Source organism: Neophocaena asiaeorientalis, unplaced genomic scaffold, assembly GCF_003031525.2.
Source record: "Neophocaena asiaeorientalis asiaeorientalis breed wild unplaced genomic scaffold, Neophocaena_asiaeorientalis_V1.1 scaffold108, whole genome shotgun sequence".
Lineage (NCBI taxonomy): Eukaryota > Metazoa > Chordata > Mammalia > Artiodactyla > Phocoenidae > Neophocaena > Neophocaena asiaeorientalis.
In genome coordinates this window covers 4,931,985-4,938,583 of record NW_020173770.1, presented here as the reverse complement: position 1 = coordinate 4,938,583, position 6,599 = coordinate 4,931,985, and the positions used below count along the sequence as shown (strand labels likewise).

Here is a 6,599-nt window from a genome sequence, read left to right as displayed (position 1 = left end):
TCGCCAGACAATCTGAAGGGGTAGACAGACTTCTATGAAGAAATCAACCAGAACCTGGATTGTTCCTATTAATGAAATTTCTAAATCCATGCCAGACCTAAATTCAAATCGTGGACTAGAACTGTATCCTAGAATGGCATAAAAAGAGGAAAGGTTTGGGGTAAAAATATGGCACTTCCATCCTGGAAACAGAATCTCATCTTGGAAGCTTAAAGTTACAAGCTTATCACAATATTTCCAGCATTGACTGATTATGCAAATAAAGTGGTGAATTTATCATTTCATTTTTAAAAGAAAATGTTCTACATCATTTACATCCCTTGGGTTAGGTCGATTTTTTGGTTTTGTTTTGTTTTTTACATTTTTAGGAGAAGGCATTTCTGATGAAAATAAAATTCACGAGGAGAACTCCGTAAGCTCTAGCCCAGAGAAGATTAGCTGCAACTACAAAATAGCATGCCTGACAAGGTTACTTCAAGTTTGTGTACATCTTATTCTTAACACTGTATTCTCTAAAATCGGTGATCTTCAAACAGGAAGAGTGAGACAGAAAAAGTGGAGGGCATGTTGCAGTTTCCAGGGTAAACTCCATAGTGTGCCGAAGAAAGATTATTCTTTAGACTTAATACTTAAATTTTTTTAAAGAAGTACTTTTTTAAAAAAATAATATTTATTTACTTCGTTGCACCAGGTCTTAGTTGTGGCAGGCGGGCTCCTTAGTTGTGGCATGCAAACCCCCAGTTGCGGCATCCGTGTGGGACCTAGTTCCCCGACCAGGGATTGAACCCAGTCCCCCTGCACCGGGAGTGCGCAGTATCATCCACTGTACCACCACGGAAGTCCCTAGACTTGACATTTTTGTTTTGTTTTGTTTTGCGGTACGCGGGCCTCTCACCGCCGTGGCCTCTCCCGTTGCGGAGCACAGGCTCCGGACGCGCAGGCCCAGCGGCCGTGGCTCACGGGCCCAGCCGCTCTGCGGCATGCGGGGTCCTCCTGGACCGGGGCACGAACCCGCACCCCCTGCATCGGCTGGCGGACCCCCCAACCACTGCGCCACCAGGGAAGCCCTTAACATTTTTATAATACAAATTACAGAAGTTAAAGCTTGACAAAATCTTTCTGGCTTATGGAGGATATGCAAAGGTTAAAGAGGAAAAGTTAAATTAATTAAAATAAAAAAGACTGAGAAACTATCTTAATATTGAGCTGGTTTGAAGAATTTATCTACTAAGAAGAAAGGTAGAGAAAATAACCATATGGAAGCATAAAATATGGTATAGACTGATGGAAACGTCCTGATATCTGAATTAAAAATCAACATTGCATTAGAAAACTTCAACCATAGATGTTAAATGATAGATCGTACATTTCCAAAATTAAGGGACTAAGATGACTAAATTCACCTTTTCATCCTTATTTTTAAACCAAAATAAACTTAGATTTAAATCTGAAAGCACACAAGTGTTCAGGTCCTTCATACTGTGATTTCATTCTGAATAACTGCCTTTTATTTTTGATGCCTATTGTGTCTCTACCTCATGTCACAATTTAACCTCTCTCAGTATGACAGCCAGTAATTAAGAGAACCCATGTTGTGTAGCTTAATGTTTGGTTGTGCTGGTCATGTATATGTGTCATGTATGACACTGTTTCATACCATGCAATTTAATAAACAGCATCACTTGATATGTTTATTTCTAAAGAACAAAAAACCAAGCTACCATCTTTTGAGAGTCAAAACATTGGTTTTCACGGTGATGTTGTGAACAGCAAGATATTTTATACACTACACTATTTTATTATTTGTACGTTACATATAAGAATGTATAAACCTCTAGATTATGTGTATTTTACACATACAAATCTGAATATTATATGCACAAATATGAAATAACCATTTTATAATTATAGTAATTACTTGGATTAATATTTTGTTATCAGTCGTTTTCAACCTTCTTCCCCTTTTTATTCAGTGAAATCTTTCAAAGGAATTCTCATTTGGAAGCCCAATTTGCAAAACAGACCAAGGTGGCTCTGCTCTGATCAAAGTGTTTGTAGGGCCCAAGAGGCAGCAGCCTTCTAGGTTCGGTCTCAATGGCCCTCCAGCCCTTTCACAGGGTTTCTAGTTCTGGAACACTGGAAACCACTGTCATATATAATGCCCTACCTTTGTAGTGGGCTTTTATATATGTTCCAGTGTTTCATCCTCATGATATTGTCAGTGTCATTCCATTTTGCAGATGAGAAAATGGGAAGTCAGATCAATTCATTTTCCCGCTGCCACATAATTATTGAGTGATTCGACCTAGGACTTGAACTCTAACCCCTGACTCCAATGTTATTCCCGTGATTTCCTACTGACTACAACAAGAGAAACATGCTCAGAGTCTCACCCCAAGTAGGATGAGACAGAATTCATGTAAAGCATTTTTCTTAATGTTGTCTCTCTTCAGCAGATATGACTGACGGTCTTCGCATGGGTCACACCTCTGTGGTTTACCCGGGTTACTGATTGCAGAGGCTGTGAGATGTGTGTAATTCCCAGCCTGTAAACCTAGCCCTTTCTCTCCCACTTGAGAAACTGTATTGGACTAGAGGGCATGAGGGTGATGTTATCTGGATCTATTTTTATTTATGAACAAGGTGAACAGTTCACAAATTTCAGTATTTTAATTAATGGTAGAAACAATTGATTTTCATCATCCTAGTTGAGAGACAGTATATCTAAAGAAGTAGAATTAGTGATCATCATCTTGAAAAATATTATTAGAATATAATAATAGAATCAAAAATTACCTTGGTAGGAGAAGAGACTCAGTAGGGGCCAAAGAAAAGAGGAAAATTAAGGAAGAAAAATAAACTGCTTGGGTGTAAGATGGGAAGGGTTTAGTATAACTGAGATTAATGTAGCAATCAGAATTATAACATTTAATACCAGTCAGTGATGAAGCACTTAATTTTGCATGTGGCAAATATATTCAATACTAGTCAGATTTCACCAAATGAGCTTTCCCAGTTCTACATTTTTTCACTTCTGAGGATCTAAAAGGATCCTGGAATGGAGTAAGAAGGCGCTACAACTATCAGGGAAATGCAAAACAAAACCACAAGGTATCACTTCACACCTGTTAGAATGGTTACTATCAAAAAGACAAGAAATAACAAGTGTTGGCAAGAATGTGTAGAAAAGGGAACCCACGTGAACTGCTGGTGGGAATGTAAATTGGTGCAGCCACTGTAGAAAATAGTATGGAGGTTCTTCAAAAAATTAGAAATAGAAGTACCATATGATCCAGCAATTCCACTTCTGGGTTTTTATCTGGAGGAAATGGAAAAACTAACTGGAAAAGTTATATGCACCTCCATAGTCATTGCAGCATTATTTACAACAGCCAAGATATGGAAGCAACCTAAGTGTCCATCGATGGATGAACAGATAAGGAAAATGTGATATATATATATATATATTATATATATATTATATATATATATATCATGGAGTATTAGTCATAAGAAAAGAAGCAAATCTTGCCATTTGTGACAACATGGCTGGAGCTTGAGGGCATTACACTGAGTGAAATAAGTCAGATAGAGAAAGACAAATACTGTATGATCTCATTTATGTATGGAGTCTTAAAAAAAACCCAAAAACTGAACTCACAGATACAAAGAACAGATTGATAGTTGCCAGAGGTTGGACAGGAAAAATAGGTGAGGGGGGTCAAAAGGTACAAACTTCCAATTAAAGTCATGGGGATGTAATGGACAGCACAGTGACAATAATTTATAATATTGTATATTTGAAAGTTGCTAAGAGAGTAGATCTTTAAGGTTTTTATCACAAGAAAAAGAAGTGTAACTGTGTAGAGATGGATGTTAACTAGATTTATTGTGGTGATCATTTTGCAATATATACAAGTATTGAATCATTATGTTGTACGCCTGAAACTAATACAATGTCATATGTCAATTATATCTCAATAACAAAAAGGAGCCACACCTTAAAACCCCTGAGAAGAAAACAGAATGATTTGAATCTGGAGAAGGGAAAGCTGAGGTTTCAAGTGAACCAGTTTGAGGAGAGAAACGTAAAAATTATGAAACCATCTTGTCTCAGTCTCTTAAAGGGCAGGATGAGACGTTTATAGGAAATAGATAAGAGAATTTTGCCACGATGAGGGTGGCAGACAAAATAAGATGGGTGAACAAGTGAAGCTGAGAAACTCATTAAATACAGGAAGAGTTCTCACTTATCTAAACAACTGAAGTTTGTTCTTAAAGACAAAGGTACGGACCAATGAGTCCCCTTGGATCCCTTATATATGGTTTTATGACTCCTGTGGCCAACAGACTACAAAAGAATTTGTAGCAGAGGAATTATAGACATGTGGCAGTAGTCATGTCCCATGGTATGCTAACAGATGCTACGGGAAAGTTGGTTCGGGTTCAAATAATTTGGGGGAGTACCAGGTTTACAAAAGGTATACAGATGTCTTCAGGACAAGGCTTCTCAGAACCCTTGATATGTTCATGTACATTGTAAAGCTCTCAACACAAGAGAACCAGAAGCATTTTACAAACTTAGTTAAATAACCTTTTTTCCTCCCTCTTTATAACTCACAGAACACTAGAGTTCTGGGGAACACAGTTTGAGAAATGCTGATGTACAGCACTATTTTTTTTTTTTTTTGTGGTACGCGGGCCTCTCACTTCTGTGGCCTCTCCCGCTGCGGAGCGCAGGCTCCGGACGCGCAGGCTCAGCGGCCATGGCTCACGGGCCCAGCCACTCCGCGGCACGTGGGATCTTCCCGGACCGGGGCACGCCCTGCATCGGCAGGTGGACTCTCAACCACTGCGCCACCAGGGAAGCCCTGTCCAGGACTATTCTTAAGCAAGGATGCATAGTCAGAAAGTTGGCAGATTGCTCCTAATTAATAAGAAAACTCAGTACATCTGGAATCAAACTTAGTAATTTCACACTACCTTTCCCTACCCCAAATTACACAGAGCTAGGGTTCTATGGAATGCCCTTAGTCCTCTGGGTCGTGCTGTTCCAGCCCAACTGTTTTTGCTCACCCAACACAACTTACAAATTCCCACCTTCCTTCCTTTGTTTAACAGACTTTCCCCAGTTAGAATGTCCAGCACTGAGTCCTTGCTAGACACAAATAGAGCACAGAGCTGGTGGCAGGAGAGAAAGAAGGAACTGAAGGATCCTGTCCTGAAGAAGCTTCCAGTCAACACAAAGCCTCTGACCTGAAGCCTTGCCAATGCTTCCTCTGTGGATGTTACGTTTACACCTCTCTTATAACTCTCGCTATATTTTTCTTTGTACAATAGTTATTTTAGATTTAATATTAATTGAGTGCATTTTCCATGCCAGGCTGTAGAGGACAAGGAAATGAGCCTTGTCTTCAGAGCAGTTAGCATTCAGGTAAAACACAATATGTTAGAAAAGTCATCATTTTTTTTTCTTTTTTGACAAATAAAATTGTATATATTGAAGTGTAAAACATGATGATATGTGTACATTTTGAAATGATCACCACAATAAAGTTAACACATCTATCACACCCTATAGTTACCTTTTTTTAAAAAAAATAAAGGGCCTTCCCTGGTGGCAGAATGGTTAAGAATCCGCCTGCCAATGCAGGGGACACAGGTTCCAGCCCTGGTCTGGGAAGATTCCACATGCCACAGAGCAACTAAGCCCGTGCGCCACAACTACTGAGCCTGTGCTCTAGAGCCTGTGAGCCACAACTACTAAGCCTATGTGTCACACCTACTGAAGCCCTCGTGCCTACAGCTCGTGCTCCGAACAAGAGAAGCCACCGCAATGAGAAGCCCGCACACCACAACAAAGAGTAGCCCCTGCTGCCCGCAGCTAGAGAAAGCTCACGTATGGCAACGAAGACTCAACGCAGCCAAAAAAAATTAATTAATTAATAAAAAAATATGGAATGGGAATTTGCATGTCATTCTTAATGAAGGGGCCATACTAATCTTCATATCATTCCAATTTTAGTGTATGTGCTGCTGAAGCGAGCACTAGTCATTGACTGTTAACACGAGTCTTAGGTCTCCTGACTTATGTAAGTATACAGACATACCCTCATGGCTGTATTTTCCTTCGCCACGTCCCTCCCAGCCTCTAGTCCCATACAGGAAATGAAAGGCTGTTTCCTAATATAGCTTCAAATACATGCTTCTTTGTACACAGAAAGTGACCATGTCTAACATGCCCTGAACATATTTTTTAATTGATTTGAAGGAGAAGTAGGAAATTTAATATTAACGTTGCTCAATATTATATCCTTTTTTTCTTTACAATCTTTTGGGCTTTCCCTTTATTTCTTAGTTATTTTCTTCTTCCATATTTTTTACACTTAAAGCTAAATGACACTATTTAGTTACTACTCCACTTAAAGGTAATAACAGGAAGTGAAAATATGAAAAAAAATAATTATCAGTATTACTCCTTAGAATTTTGCTTTATGAAAATATTTTTAAAGCTATTACTCATGTTGAAGTTTTAGCATTCATTAATATATGCATTTTGTGCAAACTCTACATTCCCGGTTTGGCTGTTATACACACAA

At 38.9% G+C, this 6,599-nt stretch overlaps 1 pseudogene; it reads right to left on the bottom strand.

Moving 5' to 3' along the window:
• Positions 1-5,949: 5,949 nt before the first annotated feature.
• LOC112403890 (uncharacterized) lies at positions 5,950-6,049 on the bottom strand (annotated as a pseudogene).
• Between the last annotated feature and the right edge of the window lie 550 nt (positions 6,050-6,599).